This window comes from Schistocerca gregaria, chromosome 7 (genome assembly GCF_023897955.1).
Source record: "Schistocerca gregaria isolate iqSchGreg1 chromosome 7, iqSchGreg1.2, whole genome shotgun sequence".
In the NCBI taxonomy this organism is placed as follows: domain Eukaryota; kingdom Metazoa; phylum Arthropoda; class Insecta; order Orthoptera; family Acrididae; genus Schistocerca; species Schistocerca gregaria.
The window spans coordinates 72,000,308-72,018,792 of NC_064926.1; the positions used below are offsets into that span (position 1 = coordinate 72,000,308).

Below are 18,485 nucleotides of genomic sequence, written 5' to 3' on the forward strand. Positions count from 1 at the left end.
CAATTACTAAAAACAACTGCAAAAGTATTTATAAAAAAGAACGTAGTAATAAGTAACACCTTCATTTGTTCCCTTTTAATAATTCTCAAATCAATAGCGAAAATCTTTGATCAGTCGAATACTAGTACCTACAACACAAGGAACAGTAGAATTAAAATCCTACTTCAAACACACATTACAACAAAAAATTCAAGGTATACTTGAGTTTTCGCTCGAATTTCTCGGAGTCTTAAAGTAAGAAAACGTAGTAAAAAACGGAAGCATTGAAATTATGAGTTAAAATTCTCAATAATACCTTCACAATTAAAATTTTAATTTTACAGAACAAATTAAATACAAGATGCAATGCATAAACGAAGCACATATACAGTTTCCAGGAACGGTAATTTCATAAGAACTGAAATTCGTTTACATTGTACTCACATGTGTCAACTAACATTAAACAATGTCGGGCACGAGTCTCATAACGGAAATTGAAACAGCCAAGCAAAAAGCAGAAGAAAGTGTAGTGTGAGCTTTAAGAACTTCGTTAATTATGTAAGCAATGCTTTGGTAAAAAAAATTACTCTGCCCCTGAATGTTCCAAAAACCCAAGTTGTACAAACACAGTTCAGTGTACCTACATAACACTACGTTATCATTAGTAACTGTACTATTTTCTGTGAGTAAGCAGTCAGTATTATACCACACGGATTTAATAATAAAATTTGCACAGATTTAAATATTTAGTATGACGTCAGGAGAATGTATACATAGCATTACTTGACTGTTATCGGACACTGTGAGGTATGGGAGTTTCCTTGGGGAGTTAGGTGACTGAGTAGAGCAGGAATTCAACTGTACCATGGAATCACTTCACAGAACTCTAAAGGAATTCATTTCGTGTGGTGGCACGATTTCAGTGAATTCACATTCCACAAGAGGGTGAACCACATCTCATGTGCCGAGAAATTGTAGGTGCAGGTCCCGGTACCATATCATTCATGTAGTCATCAGCAGAACTGAAGAATCATAGGTTGAAATGAAAGCCTGAGTTCAGTACAAGAGAACATTATCTAGGATAAAAATGAAACTGCCTTTAGGTGATTTTCTGGCTTGACGATCTTCTAATTCCCACTTCACGGCCAATGAACGACAGGTGTTTTCTTACTTTTATGTAGCCAACCTTTCACTTGGGCATAGATTTTTCTGCGGTTTGTACTCGCTTCATGAAGTTTTTAATAGTGTCCTTGTTGTTTACACTACGTTGTCTCGAAGAGCAGGAAACACACAATATCCAGTCACATCAATATGATCTCTCTTCAAAAGTCTGAAAAAGAACATTTTGCAGAGTGAGATGTGCAGTAAGAGTCAATGAGGTTCTGAAAGATACCGACAGGGAAACCATGCCGGCTGCAGGGCCAGCTGTGCTACGTTTCTTGGTTGAGTATTCACGACACGAACACTGCGTTCGAGAGTGTCCGACTGAATCTCGATTGCGTTTACATCCGGGGAGTTTGGTGGCCAGGGGATTACCACGCACATGTATTGCGAGCTACGCGACACGTCACATTGTACTGCTGGTAGATGTCGTCGTACTTGGGAAAACAGACTGCAGTCGGGGTGGACACGGACCCTTAGATTACACTTGTGCTTAACAATTTTACTTTCCAGGAAGATGAGATCATCCAGGGAATGCCACGAAAACATTCTCAAGACGCTTGCTCCTGGCTGCGTGGTGTTTGCTTTCGGACATTTCACGTAAGCCAACGGTCATCTCTACAGTGCAGTATAGAACGCGACTCATCTGAAAAGCCAAGCAGTCGCCACTCAGTGGACGTCATGTTGCGCTACTGGCTTGTCAATTCCAGCCTTCGTCACCAATTAGCAGCAGTCGACACGGGTGCATGAACCAGGCACTTGCCACAGAGGGTCATACGCAACAACATTCGCCCAAAGGTCGTTGAGGAGACACTGTTGGTAGCGCCTTAGTTCGTCTGGGATGGCAGTTACTCAACAGTTGCATGTCTGTACGTCCGCACCCATCTCCGCAGCCGTCGTTCACCCCTGTCATCTATAGCCCGGGTAGCACAGCAGTTGCCTCGGCACTGGTTTTGGATAGCGCCATTTTGCCACATACGGTTACGTTAAACACGAAAGTACGAGAACAGTTTACAAAATGAGCTGTTGCGGAAGTGCTTCCACCATTGGTCCTAAAACCAATGGTCACGCCCTCTTGGACGTCAAATAAATCGCTGCATTTCCGCATTACGACAACGATTGTTAGCCGTGGTAAAAATTTCTGTTTTGAAGAGCGCGCCGCAACGCGTAGTGTAAAGCAGTGGCCCTCCGTTTCTGGCGGTGGCGCCGCTGTGGCTTTGGTGTGTCACGTGCATTTAAGGGGCGCTATGAGCTCGGCAGTTGGTCAGTCTGAGTTGGTCAGTCTGGGGTGAGTCTGGTCAGTTGGTCAGTGTGGGCAGTCGGTGTCTGTCTGTCGTCCGGAGTGCTAGTGTGTGTTAGGCCGACAGTCTGCTTGAGTTTGTTCAGGCAATGGTCATGAGCGGTTGGATCGATCAGATGGTCGGTGGCGCACTGAGACACAAGATGACTTGTCCGTCTTGAGCGGCGGCGCATGTGAGGTCGCCCCGTCAGTCCAGTGGGCCGCGCCGTATAGCGAGGGGTAGTGGCTTCGCGGCCAACAAGAGGAGCGAACCTACGACATCAGTCTGGGCGGTGCTAGCTGCGACGCCGTGAGACGGGAGATCAGCGCGACTTCCTGCGTTAGTTGAAGCGGCTGGCAGCGGACTGGTCGGGAGAGCGTTTTGGGGGTGCTGCGCCAGGACTTCGCCAGTCATCGCAGTTTATTAGAAGTAAAGTGATTCGTTTTATGTTTCATTTACTCGTTAAATTCTACTTATCTTGGGCAGTCTCTCGTCCCCAGCTTGCTCGTCCGCATTTCTTAGGTAGTTAGTGTCTGTCTGTCTGTCTGTCTGTCTGTCGGTCTGTCATACGTTAATAGCTGCCTCTGTCATTTTTCTCGGATACGGTGTTAACGAATTTATTGCTTAAGCTGTAAAGGCCGAATTCCTTAACTATGTTTTTATCTTGCCTCTCATCTTGAGAGGTGGTATATATGTAATGCAGAGCATCTTTGTACATTTTATGTAAGACTGCATTTCATGGGTTTTTATTTAAATGGTCATTTTAGTATATAAAGTTGCCACCTTTCCACCGTAAGAGTTCTTTTAAAAACAAGTTGCACTTTCGGTGGCAAATAATTATCAATTTGAGTGTTTTGTACCATTTCCATCCCTCTTACGGGGTGCATAGTTTATGTGTTTGTGTGAGTTGTTAAAATTCTTAGTTTAAAGTAATTTGGTGTATTGCAGATTTGCACCAGTGTAGTCTTTCAGAGGTTGTCGTGAGCGGTCGTGACTGCGGCCGTGTTAAAAGGGAGCGGCAAGCTTCTGAGCCCAAAAGCTCATACCGAAAAAAAAAGTTATCTCTGTCTCTGAATAAATTGCAACTTGATATTTAGAGAGTGCTTTCTGATTATAATTCTTAAATCTGTTTTTTAAAAAGAAAAGGTTTTTATTAATAAAATTTCCATTTGTTGAAATTTAATCTCTTTTCATCAGTTACCCACTGGCAACTACTTCCACGCTCACATAGTGTGATTAAATGTCTTAATGTTCTTGATGAATCGCTAGTAAATAAAGTAAATTGTATAAGAAATATTTTGAAAGTAAATCCCCACGGTTCGGACTGCACTGTTTTCCGCCCCCCCCCTCCCCCCTTGTACCGTGTATTTCACACTAGTTTTTCTTTTTTCGCCCTCTACGAATGACACTACGTACCTCCATTTCACATATTGCAGCACATAAAATGGTAAATAATACTACAGAAAGGTACACCTCGTCATATCGATAATCGAGCGTGTGTATTAAGTAATCCTAACGAAAAATGTCACCCAGTGTGAATTCCTGTAGCTGTTTCGGACGTAGTTGAGCACATCGACATTAACCTCTCATTTTTGTGTAAGCAGAGCAGACATTCAAAAGAGGAGGAGGTCGATCTGAAGAATTTATAGAGTTTTTCAGCATCGCGACAGAACCGTAACCAATGGTTACCCACACAAGGTTGTCGGTAATTCTCTCATATTCGATAAAAAAAGTGTCTCACACTCGCCCTTTTGGTATGCAATGAAAATTTGTACCGGACCGTGACTCGAACCCGGATTTCCCGCTTGTCGCATGCATTTTCGAAGATACTTTGCATCGTAATCATAATAACGCAGGCACTAGCCCCAGAAGCAGTTTGCATTTTAAAAACCATAATCGTTGTGCACCAACTACCCTCTAAAAGCCGTGCCCCGGTGGCTGGAAGTAACAATCTGGTCACACATTTGACTGCTGTCGTTAGACGCGTGTAAGCACCAGATACACGTCACGTGGTCCTGTAGCTCATCTTGAGTCATCTACAATTAAACGTCCATCTTGCTTCGGCCTCGGTTCCGTTTATGTAGTGATGCTGCAAACCTCATGATCAGTGCAAAAATCGAGTCTGCTTTTCAGGAAAGAGCAAGATAATTTGTTATAAGAGATGCATATCATTTATTTATTGTTGCAGTTCTTTGCACAACAAATACGAGAGTCGTTCAGTAAGTAACGCCACACATTAAAAAAAAGAAGCCATTAATATACAGAGACAAACGTCCTTGTTGGTGCTTCACATTCGATGTTTGTTATGTGCGCCAATGGAATTTCGAATAGTTCTGGCAGATAGCAGATCAGTAGTAGCGTCAAAATGGTGTCTACATACGACTCACTTTACAAGCAGCATGCTGTTATTGAATTGTTGTGTGCAGAAAAAGAAACCGTGGTGAACGTCCATAAACGTTAGTGTGCGGTCTATGGCTATGCCGCTTTGATGGGAGTACAGTTGGGCGATGGCTAAAGAAAGTTACAGCCTCAGGAAATGCAGAAACAGAACTCCATGATCAGCCACACTCGGGACGCCCTGTCGCAGCCACTGCTCCACACATGCTGAATCGTGCGGATGAGATTATTCGTTCTGACCGGTGCATCACAACTCGACAATTGGCTCCACAGTTGTCGGTCAGCGTTGGAAGTGCGTCTGCAGTGATCGAGACTCACGGATATTTAAAATGCTCATGATGGGTTCCACGAATGCTAACAGCAGACAAAGAAAGGCAAATTTATCTGAATTGTTGGGGTCTTTTGAGACCGACAGAGAGGCCTTTCTGTCACGGATCGTTATCAGGGACGAAAGCTGGATGCACCACTTTGCGCTGGAAACAAAAAGGCTGTCCATGGAGTGGCATCATCCCCGTTCACCAAAAAAGAAAAAAATCAAGACAACCGGAAAACTCATGGTGACAGTCTTCTGGGATTGTGATGGAGTCATTCTAGTGGATGTGATGGCAAGAGGGTCAACCATCAATTCAGAGGCATACGTGAAGACTCTGAATAACGAACCGTTTCCGACTTGTTAGATATGACAAGAATCCAGCAGGAATCTTGCTCCCACGTGGTAATGTACGCCCACACACAAGACTGAGAAGCCGGAAACATATCGCCAAATTGGGTTGGACATCAGTGTCCCATCGACCTTACAGTCCAGGCCTTGCACCCTCGGACTTCCATCTCTTTGGGCCACTTAAAGATTCTCTACAGGGAACACATTTTGAAAATGACGAGAGTGTCACTCATGCAGTTAAAACATGGCTGCTTTTACCAGCAGGGAATACATGCTCTTCAACATGTAGGCGTACGGCAATAGAAAGTGATGGGGGCTAGGAAGAAAAATAGACGAGACATGTTGATATACACTCCTGGAAATTGAAATAAGAACACCGTGAATTCATTGTCCCAGGAAAGGGAAACTTTATTGACACATTCCTGGGTTCAGATACATCACATGATCACACTGACAGAACCACAGGCACATAGACACAGGCAACAGAGCATGCACAATGTCGGCACTAGTACAGTGTATATCCACCTTTCGCAGCAATGCAGGCTGCTATTCTCCCATGGAGACGATCGTAGAGATGCTGGATGTAGGCCTGTGGAACGGCTTGCCATGCCATTTCCAACTGGCGCCTCAGTTGGACCAGCGTTCGTGCTGGACGTGCAGACCGCGTCAGACGACGCTTCATCCAGTCCCAAACATGCTCAATGGGGGACAGATCCGGAGATCTTGCTGGCCAGGGTAGTTGACTTACACCTTCTAGAGCACGTTGGGTGGCACGGGATACATGCGGACGTGCATTGTCCTGTTGGAACAGCAAGTTCCCTTGTCGGTCTAGGAATGGTAGAACGATGGGTTCGATGACGGTTTGGATGTACCGTGCACTATTCAGTGTCCCCTCGACGATCACCAGAGGTGTACGGCCAGTGTAGGAGATCGCTCCCCACACCATGATGCCGGGTGTTGGCCCTGTGTGCCTCGGTCGTATGCAGTCCTGATTGTGGCGCTCACCTGCACGGCGCCAAATACGCATACGACCATCATTGGCTGGGAAATGGCGGTGCGGTCCCCTACGGCACTGCGGTAGGATCCTACGGTCTTGGCGTGCATCCGTGCGTCGCTGCGGTCCGGTCCCAGGTCGACGGGCACGTGCACCTTCCGCCGACCACTGGCGACAACATCGATGTACTATGGAGACCTCACGCCCCACGTGTTGAGCAATTCGGCGGTACGTCCACCCGGCCTCCCGCATGCCCACTATACGTCCTCGCTCAAATTCCGTCAACTGCACATACGGTTCACGTCCACGCTGTCGCGGCATGCTACCAGCGTTAAAGACTGCGATGGAGCTCCGTATGCCACGGCAAACTGGCTGACACAGACGGCGGCGGTGCACAAATGCTGCGCAGCTAGCGCCATTCGACGGCCAACACCGCGGTTCCTGGTGTGTCCGCTGTGCCGTGCGTGTGATCATTGCTTGTACAGCCCTCTCGCAGTGTCCGGAGCAAGTATGGTGGGTCTGACACACCGGTGTTAATGTGTTCTTTTTTCCATTTCCAGGAGTGTATATTGCCACCAACTAAACAATAAAAATGCTCCGAGAAAAAATGTGGAGCTTTACTTATTGAACGACCATCGTATCTTTTACACACCATTCCATATGACTGCTTGCATCGTAAATATTTACTTGATATTTGTTAATTATAGCGCTGATCACACGCTTACGATCATAGTCCCAATGATCAGCATGGATATTTTTGGCTTTTAACACGCTTCATTTCAGCGTAATAATAACCATCATCCGTGGCTTCAGATACGCGACCACTCTCGTCTGAGGCCGCCATCCTACTGCCAGGACGACCTCCTAGTGTAATTGATACTTCTACCAACGGATCTTTGAGTTTTGAGTTATTATCAAACCTGACAAACTTCCTACACAGTGACCTTTCATTCGCGACCGCTCGTGTCGGCTGTTACTGTGGTGTCACCGCCAGACACCACATTTGCTAGGTGATAGCCTTTAAATCGGCCGCGGTCCGTTAGTATACGTCGGACCCGCGTGTCGCCACTATCAGTGATTGCAGACCGAGCGCCGCCACACGGCAGGTCTAGTCTAGAGAGGCGCCCTAGCACTCGCCCCAATTGTACAGCCGAATTTGCCAGCTATGGTTCACTGTCTACATATGCTCTCGTTTGCAGAGACGACAGTTTAGCATACGCTTCAGCTACGTCATTTGCTACGACCTAGCAAGGCGCCATATTCTTCAAGAATGTATTCTGAACAGCTGATATTGTGAATCATGTACGTTCATCATTAATGGATTAAAGTTATCAAACTAATTACGTCCGCTTTCTGAAATCTAATTCGTTGTCATGTTCCAGACCTCACGTCAGTATAGTTCTTTCCTCCTCACGCCAGCGTGCTTGAGCTAAAACGCGTGTATTTCGGCCTCCACTGGTAACACGGTGTTGGCTATTCCGCCAACACAACAGGTAACACCCAGCTCTGCTAACAACAGTGGAGATTCTGGTTCAAGTGCTTTGACCAGTCAGCGTCGAGGAAAAGAAACGCTGCCATATATGGCGCTGCTCTGAAAATCCAATGAGAGTTACTCGCGTTGGTTCCAGAGGAATGCCATGGCTTATCTCCCCACCAAGACGCCACAGCATCAGAAAATTCTGTCCACATAGTAGGGCTTTTGATATATAGCACAACACTACGATTTACTCGTTGCCTTTTCACTAAAAACGCTACAGTGTCTCTCCGGGCAGCATGGTGAAAATTACAGCGACACGTTGATACTAGAATGTTTTCTGAATTTGCAGCACAGAGTACAACGAAGAAGATGAGCAATTTTCTGCCTCAGGTCGGAATTCCTACCTTCCTAACAGCAGCACCCTACATTATAGACGTAGTAATTCGTATTCATTGCGACATGAGTCAAACAAGGCAAAAGAAATATTACTATTCCACCCTTATACGTAAAGTATCTACAACCGTGTAGAACAAATAAAACATTTTAATTAATTATATTAGCGGTTGACTTTGAACGTACATCAACTTACCATTTACATGTAGTTAACACATTATGGCCTAAAGTAATCAAAATGAATGACCAGTTTGGCAGGAATCAATAGATTTTATATAAAACTTTCTGGCAGATTAAAACTGTGTGCCCGACCGAGACTCGAACTCGGGACCTTTGCCTTTCACGGGCAAGTGCTCTACCAACTGAGCTATCGAAGCACGACTCACGTCCGGTACTCACAACTTCACTTTTGCCAGTATCCGTCTCCCACCTTCCAAACTTTGCAGAAGCTCTTCTGCGAACCTTGCAGAACTAGCACTCCTGAAAGAAAGGATACTGCGGAGACATGGCTTAGCCACAGCCTGGGGGATGTTTCCAGAAAGAGATTTTCACTCTGCTGCAGGTCCCGAGTTCGAGTCTCGGTCGGGCACACAGTTTTAATCTGCCAGGAAGTTTCATATCAGCGCACACTCCGCTGCAGAGTGAAAATCTCATTCTGGAAACATCCCCCAGGCTGTGGCTAAGCCATGTCTCCACAGTATCCTTTCTTTCAGGAGTGCTAGTTCTGCATGTTTCGCAGAAGAGCTTCTGTAAAGTTTGGAAGGTAGGAGACGGATACTGGCAGAAGTAAAGCTGTGAGTACCGGGCGTGAGTCGTGCTTCGGTAGCTCAGTTGGTAGAGCCCTTGCCCGCGAAAGGCAAATGTCCCGAGTTCGAGTCTCGGTCGGGCACACAGTTTTATTCTGCCAGGAAGTTTCAAATCAGCGCACACTCCGCTTCAGAGTGAAAATCTCATTCTGGAGATTTTATATAACTCTTAACTCTAAACAAAATCTGTATTGACATGTCTTGGGAAACAAGCATTTACCTATATCTAATACCGTTAGATTTCACAGAAACAGTGGAAAATTAACAATCGAAAGAAAAGTCATGAAATAAGATTTCATTTCATTAAAAGTATTTACGGCAGCCTAGGCACGTTGTTCGAATACCTAAATTGGAAAAAACAGGAAGAAATAATTATTTTGTTGTCGAAGCTCTTTCCTTGTCCATGTTTGCTTCCTAACATTTGATAAGGAAGTATGATTATGACTTGAGCAAACAGATTTTTTTATGTTTTACTGCCCATACATGTTTCGAAGAAGTTGCTCCATCTTCAGTGGATACTATTTATTATTTTATTCTCTCACATTGGTGTTAAAAAGTCTGTTTGCTATTCTTCGCCCTTACGCTTGTTTCTTTTGCTGTACAAACATTCGTTGTCTTCATCTCTCGTAAATATAAAATCTAGCAATTTCGTTCTATTATTCCATTACTAATTTGTATTATTTTCTTTTGAATGTTTGGTTATAGAACGTTTAGATTATTATAATTGATTATTAAGTCCACTTCCAAACTTTGTCTCCATTCATTTCTGATATTCATCAACGCTGAAACAATGCCTACATCAGCAAAACGGAGGTTGTTCATGCATGTTACAAGAGCGAGCACTCTTTCTACGTTTTCTCAGTCTGAGGATCTGAAACGTTCTTCTACAAGAATCGTAGTCAGTTTCAGTGACGTGGAATCTTCTTGTATGATACTGATTTCAATTTTGGCAGGTTTTTAATCTGCATAATGACGTAAACTAAGATGCTTTAAGCCGATCGAGCAACAGAGAATAAAGAAGAGCCTCAGAAAAAAAGTGTGTGAAATCTTATAGGACTTAACTGCTAAGGTCATCAGTCCCTAAGCTTACCCACTACTTAACCTAAATTATCCTAAGGAGAAACACACACACACACACACACACACACACACACACACACACACACACACACCCATGCCCGAGGGAGGACTCGAACCTCCGCCGGGAGAAGAGCCTCAGAATAATTGTAGCTGAATAGATATGGTTAAAGCTGGAGCGGAGCTAATACTAAACGAGCTACCAAAACCTGTTAAATGATATTTGTAGAAGAAGAAAATCTTCCCACCCGGCAACAAAGTTGTGATTCTCCTACGTCACAAGAAAGGGGACCGAGAAGACTCACAAAGACTGTAGACTCATCAGCCTCCTTGCACCGATCGCACAGAAAAAACAGATTTTATTCTGACAGAACAAGCAGGCTTCCGAAATGTGTTTATCCGTACTGCCGGTTTGCAGGTCGTTATCGAAACTATAGAACACAGCAATGCATATGGATGACTGGCTGGGATTCATAGAATTTAGAGACATCTTTCGGGTCGGTTTCAACGCAATCCACATTAATAGTCCTCGAGAAAAGGAGGTTGACTGAATGTTGTCAGTATGCTGAAGAATATATACAACAATGCAGAGTGAAATGTTAAGGACATTCTTCCTTACCTCTTTCGATGCTGTATACGATATTTTAAGAGTTATGATTTCTGTAAAAAGTATGGCTTTTAGTAACTTGTAAATTATAGATTGCAACGATCAGTCGTCATTTTTAAATTTTGTTGTGCAGATCTAGATTTCGGCTAGAAGCTAGCCATTCTCAATTCACTGTTATTTTCGCTCAATGCATGTAATGCCTGTTGGTCGGTCTTGATCCACAGTATTCAATGAACTGTGGATGAAGCCCTACCAACAGGCATTACATGCATTGAGCGAAAATAATAGTGCATTGTGAATGGCTAGCTTCTATCCGCAATCTAGATCTGCACAATAAAATTTAAAAAGGACGAATGATCGCTGCAATCTACAATTTACAATATGACAGTCGCTGAGTGCAACAGCTTCCTGAATGGAAGGTAACCTGATGGTTTTTAGTGTTCAGGAAGTTTTCTAATTACATAGTTTGGACACTGGAAGTGTGCGAAGTTCGTACTGGAGTTATTCTTTGTAGTGTATCCCATTTGACATTCTCTCCACGAAATATTCATTGATTTCTGGATGACACTCACATTTTGAGCAATTATTGTACTCAGGACACGGGCTTACACTCGAGAGATATGAGCCGTATACGGCATCACACATCGAGACGTAGAAGAGGCGTCGTGGAATAACAGCCAAGAGGTAGCAAGTGTACTACTCGCTGGTCGAAAAGCTTCAACGTTTAACGCCAAGTGTCAGCAGTAGAAATGTTCACAGCAGCTGCGGTTGCAATGTTTCACATGCACAGCTATCCAGTCATCCCATACTTTTTCTCGCTGCAGCTGTATTTATCAGACTTGCTGTTTTCATTTGTCGAAAATGTTGTTTTTGAGAGTTCGTATTCCTGATATCATTTAGTTCCAAGAATAACAATAAACTATCATACCTTCTTGCTCCAATCTGCCATGCAGATAGCTTCTTCCGCAGAACTTTGTGCCTCTCGTTCCTCTCTTTCTCGTTTTTGCCTTTTCTTCGTGTATGTGTGAGATTATTTTCTGTTATTTAGTTTAGTCCTTAAACCAATTACTTGGTATATTTTTTTTATTTTTGTTGCAGAAGTAGATAAAATCTTTTTTGGTTAGTCTCTTCTTGGGTTCGCTGTGAGGACGCGCCTATAAAAATCGATTCTTCTTTTCCTCACCGCGTCTGAGAGTTTTTCGGGTACTCTGAACATCAACAAACTTAAAGAAGTTGGAAAGCTCAAACGCCTAAATGACACCCTCAATAAACGCAACCTATTTACGTTAGTCCTTCAAGAAACAAGGTATCTGGACGACAATGCAGTTGAGCCATGTAGATACAGAATCTACAACGGAAAATTAGAAATTCCAATAATATGGCTGTGTTATGGAGAGCATTTACGTTCAGATAACAAATTACTGAATCAATAGCTAATTTTAACTCCCCGTCAGAACAAATTTCAATTATGATCTTTAAGTCAGGAAATAAACATGACATCAAACAAATGCACATGCACCTGTTAACCAACATACTAGAACAAACGTTGAAAAAGCGGAAGATTTTTGGGAAATGCTAGAACAGGGAACATCGAAACTACCAAAAGAACATATCAATATTTCAGTGGGAAACTTTAATGCACAAGTTGCTATATAAACAAAATTTAAATCAGTGGTTGGGGACTATCCAACACATGAAAGAACAAAAAAGAAATGTGGGAAGGCTCATAAACTTTTGTAAACAATTTGATCTAAAATTAATGACAATATTTCCATGAAACTTGCAAGAAGGGAAAAAAATTGCAAATCAAGGTGAGTGAAAACCAAGTTTCAACCGAACAAACATAAACTGAAACCAAAAAGGTTTCCAGGAATGAACACTAAATTTCTCGCATAAAATCGGAATAAATTTTGTGACATATTAAACAGAAGGAAAAAGGGGACACTAGGAAGAAATTAAAGAAACAGCGACAGAGTAAGTTAAAGAATTGAGACAACCACGAAGACTACCAGCACAGAGATAGTGGAATGAGTTATGTTTTGAAGCAACTGACAATCGACTAAAAGTATGTAAAAAATGTAACAGTAATAAGAAACGTGAATATTGGGAAAAGTTTAAAGAAATAAGGGAAAAATCGGCAAACATCATAAGATCAGTGAAAAGAAAATATGACAGACAGACTAGAAGAAATAAATTCAGATTTTAAAAGGAACAACGCATGGGACTTCTATAAGCGTTTTACAGAAGTTTTAAGAGGATTCGAGTCACGAAGTTTACATTTTAAGTTAAAAATGGAAAAATGGTTTTGAGAAATAAATAGAACAGCCAGTTATTAGCTGGATGCTTTGAAAATCTATTAAATTGTGAAGTGACTATCGAAAGACTACAATTTCACACACCAAACATAAGGATCCACCATCGGAACAGAGTACAACAGTACATTGGGACAAAAGGAATCATACCCAGCCGCGAAATGTCTGCGATAATCTTTAAGATGGATTTAGATAAAGTAGTAAAAACATGGGAAAACACTTTAGAAACAGAGGCATAAAAGGTGTAAACATTGGACAAGGAAAGAACAAATTTGAAGTAAAATGTTTCGCCTTTGCAGATGATATAGCATTGATAACTGAAAACCGAAGAGACGCAACTTTTATCCTTAATATGGTACACGAGATTGCTGAAAACATTGGGCTACAAATATCTTATGAAAAAACTGATTATATAGAACATGAGCGCAACAGAGAAAAATGTTTGAGAAGAGAATGTGAAAAAATTAAAATAATTGATTAATTTTATCATCTCGGTTAATGTATCCACACCAACTGAATTGATAACATAATAAATAAAGGAAGAATAAAGAAGTTAGAATTTGCATACAAATTAACACAAAAGTACTACAATAAGAAATCAGTATCCATCCATGCAAGCAACATATGGATCAGAGTGCCTAACATGGAATGAGAAAGACGAACTAAGGGAACTAGAAAAAAGAGAGTGGAAAGTACTAATAAAAGTTCTAGGTCCTGATAAAAACAATGAAAATATACTAATTAAAAGAAGAAATAAAGATTTATATAAAGACACATAAAAAATGAAAGATGCAATGACGAAGACATGCCTAAAACTGTATGGACATTTAAAAAGAATGGAAGAAACACGGATTACAAAGAAAAATTAATTACCGTAATAAAATGAAGAAAACTGTAGGTTGGATAGAGGCAGTGAAAAAAGATGCAAAAAAAAAGTATGGCAAACGATATAATATGTGACAGGAATCGTTTCGGGCCACTGATAGCAAACGCAACCTACGTACAAGCCAAAACCTAGATCAAAGAGACTGTGGGCAGATGATCAGAGATGAGCCACTGGATAGAAAATGAATAAGTAGTGAGAAGAAAGGAAGGAAAAGAAACACCATAAGCCTTAAGTTGTGTGCGATCCATAGCTGGCTAATCTCTGAAATAAAAAAAAGTATCTGCGGTGAAAATAAAACCATTTGACGTGTTGATGAAAATAATTATTAATCAATGAGTTATCAACATTTCCTGGTGGGTCAAAGAAAAAGTTTATCATCAGATGTACCTATTGTGGTAGTTTTGATCAACTGATTATATTTACTGAAAAAAAGTCTATAAATTATGAGAAGCACTAAAAGTGAGAAATGATATGTTTTGTTATAAAATACTATGCCGAAATGCACATGAAAAACTACCTGTTAGTGCTTGAAAGATCATGACAGATAAATTGCATATGGTTGAATGGTAATGATTCCGATTACTTGAAAGTAACGCTAAAGTGTATTAATGTGAAAAGTAGGTCTCCATCTGTCTAGTGCAGTAATCAGTAATTAGAGATTTTGGTTGAATGGCAAATTAAATATCATTCTTTGGTTATCTGAGCAAGGAATAGAGTCAACAACTGGATTACAACTACTTCCGGTTGACTCTTTAGAAAAACAATGTTCTTTTCTCACTACATTCTTCCTCAAACGAGGCCGACCTGCAAATCCTTGCATCATTAAAGATATAGAACAAAAATAGTTAAATATCGGAAGAAGTTGTGTTGAAAACGGAGAGCTCAGGTCAATTCTTAAACTATCTATTAGAGAGACCGGTTCTATCACATAAGCTCGGCTTTTATTCGGCGATATTCGAGACAATTGTCATGGTCATCTCCTTTCTGTGCTCATCTGCCTTACCAATAGAAACACAGCGGTCTAGCAGTCTATTCCAAGTGACCTCGCTAACAACGTAGACCGAACAGTCCTTTTAGCAGGCAGGATGCCAAATTGCGTCGCCGAGAAATCCTTTCCAATTAGGACGACTCGGTTACCCTTCACGGTCGCCCACCTAGCAATGTCATAAGGGTTGGCTTTCTGCCAACTCTTTTCTTATATAATCTCGATTATATTCAGCGAAGACTGATTTATGTATGGAGCCCCATTGATCCACACAGTCACATCAACTCTCCTCGTTGGTATAGATACACCTTTTAGTAAACAAAATAATGCTGCTCGAGCATTTTGTATATATATGGCGGTCCCTATCCGTCATCATTAATTTTCCCCCTGACAAAAGTAATGCCGGTGATGACCAGTTTCGGACGCCTATCAAACATATAACGCTGAAAATTTATTTTATTTATGTTCTGGCCAGAAAAGAACACTTTTTACACTCACCAGGGCTTCATAAGTCAATATGTGCTTCACTCTTACCATTTGTATCTATGGAACCATAGAATTCTTAAAGCCAGTGGTAAGAGAACCAAAATGGATTCCAAAGTAGTATATGTTAAAGACATTTCTGTAACATTCGGAGGTCGACTCAGAGATAAATAGCTCGAGCCTTCCCCTTTGCTAACTCTGGTTAACCTAGTCCAAATTTGAAGGACTGTATATTAGCAGCGCTAGTAGCATATATGACGATGACATTCTCGGTACCTAAAGTTGTGGCAAATTAAAGTAGAAACTCAAGCTTTCAGTGATCATCACTGCTGTCTTCATGTTAAGGAGTTTGGCATACGACTGACAGCTTACGTCCCGTAGATAGCCATCTACTGACGTACGCACTCGCTTCAGCAAGTTTTCTCCAGCAGGCAAGTTTTCCTGAGACGTCTGAACTGCAGCCAGTCAGCGGCGATCAGTCGCTGCACCTCCATTCTCGGATTGATCAGTCACGAGCACCACAAGTGACACGGTCCCCACCAGCATGACTACAGAACTCATGAGTCCACCTCTGTCCGTCTTCCTCCCTGCAACATTTAAAAATGTCGAAACGTCTCTGTGAAGTCGTTTGATAAGACGCTTGTCGAATTCGGTACAACCTATTCATTTTCTTACCTGATTCATGAACTCTTCCAGAAAGACTGAGCACTCAAATAAGGCCTATTGATTATTATATGTGTGTTTTAATGTGGATTTCGGTTTTGTTTTGTGGGAATCGCTGAATTGCTGCTCCCAGCAGACGATGTTGCTTCTCGTTCAAAGGAGAGCACAGAATGACCACCTTAGGTTTCCAATACCTGAACAGATGGGTTTAGTTGAAGGCTGTGTAGAAGGCTGTTTTCGTGTGTGAGGTTGGTGACGGAGGGCTACCCCTCTGGTAGCTTCCGCTGCACGGGGAGCTAGGTAATCTCTAAAGAGAAAGGGGCACTCTTCGGTAAACGCTTGGTGAGTACGGGGCTTCAGGTGACAGGAATCAGGTTGAGCTAGGATTTCGTTATGTTTAACTGGTGAAATACTTAAGAACTTCATCTTCACGGAAGCGTATGAAGCGAGTTATTGTTTTTAATGATTTTTAATCTCATATTTTGTGGATATTGCTTTTTTTTGTGTGTGTCGATTTTGTGCCACGTGTTTGGTAATCAATGACCCTTCTGGTCCTTCACGACACCACAATAGGCTTTATTTTAACAGTTTACTTGTTTAATGAGCTACAATATCTGTAAGAATATCTGTTCTTTCGTGCGCTTTCTACAAAGCAGCACAATAGTTTGAGTCACAATGCACCACGTGCACTAGTTCGGCCTTTAGCAAGCAGCAGACGGAGTTAGTATTTTAAATAATTATCGCACAGCCTTGTGTATTGGTTAAACCTCTGTCCAGAATAGCGCATGCGTGGAAGCGTAATGCGAATCTCAGATATTTTTATGGTATGAATGCAAAGGAGATGATGGTATCATTGTCTCCCACCCCGTCCTCTGTGTTTCTTCTTGCTGTAGTTAAATTGTGCTCTGTTTCATTCCCACGTAATTCTTACTTAAATATTTCGAGTCAGGCACCAGCTATGTGTAGTTATTATGTGCAACCAAATATTTAGTTACAATAAATAATCTACGTGGAAGATAAATTCTTTGGTGTCGATCTTACCCCCTTACTCAGATTTCCATTCCTGAATTAATCAAGTTGCTTCATGCATGACATGGAGGGCTATTTATCTGGCTGCTTAAAGAAATTTGCGTACTTGTAATTAAATTATTAAAGTAATTAAACTAATAATTTTCCAGCTCCGTTTTTTCTAAATGGTTAGGAAGTACTTGGGCTGGTGGCGACGCTGAATTTCTGAATTTTTATCATTATTTGTGTGAGCGAAGCAGCTAGAAATGCGAGATAACGTATACGGCTCGATGAGCAACGTCGTAAAAATAGTAATACGTTACAATGTTGCAGGCTGATATGTTCCGACTGCCTTATTTTATGATCAAGGAAGTAGTGGAAACCACGTAACACCATATTAGCTGCACAGGTATCGCTCGAGGCATACATAACTGACATATTTAATTTCACGACAACTTTTTCAGTGGCAAAATATGTTTTCTTAGTAGTGTCTCCGGTCAACAGTTATTGAATGAGACCCTTGGTATAAGGGGCGATCACAGAGTTTTGGTTCGAAGGCCGTACAGTCGAGGATCGGGGTGCCAATCGAAAAAAATAAATAAAATCAAAGCGAGCATAGAGGTAGTCATCCAACCGATTCACCAAGATGAAGATACGCGTTTGTTAAAACACCGTGTCGTGCTGCGTGAAGAAGTTTTATATGCCCGCTGCACATCCTCGTCCGAAAGGTGTCGCCGACCCTTCATGCCGAATGCGTGATAACCGGATGGTGGGAGATGAGGACTATAGGGCGGGTGCTCGGGTGTCTTCCACTTCAGTTGGCGTAACCTCTGTGTGATATGAGGATGTGGGTTTTAATGAGACGACCAGCACGGACATTGGCGCACCACTCCACAGCGGTGGTTTTCGACAGCGTGCTGCGCCACATTCTCCATTCTCCGATGGACATCTGTCTTCAGCAGCCGAGAAAATAATAACAGCACGTTGGTCCTATTCGGATGCATTTGGTGATAATGTCGCCATAGATCACGTTTCTGCATTTGCCGCACGCACTTGAGAAAGACACGAATGCCACACTAACTCCTACGATCGCGTTGATATAAATTCTTGTCATACATACAGCCCATATTATCATTAGAAGACACTGCATTTAGGTTTATTGTTACTTTATTCCGACATAATACAAAAGTATGGAAACTAAGACCCTCTTTATGAATAACAAGCAACTTGTAACATTCTGGAAACATCCCCCAGGCTGTGGCTAAGCCATGTCCCCGCAACATCCTTTCTTTCAGGAGTGCTGGTTCTGCAAGGTT

The 18,485-nt window shown here is 42.1% G+C and overlaps 1 non-coding gene across 1 annotated transcript; it reads right to left on the reverse strand.

Annotated features, from left to right (window-relative positions):
* Positions 1–8,645: 8,645 nt before the first annotated feature.
* Trnas-uga (transfer RNA serine (anticodon UGA)) lies at positions 8,646–8,720 on the reverse strand. The gene has a single exon. It is a non-coding gene; the product is annotated as a tRNA-Ser (tRNA).
* Positions 8,721–18,485: the final 9,765 nt, after the last annotated feature.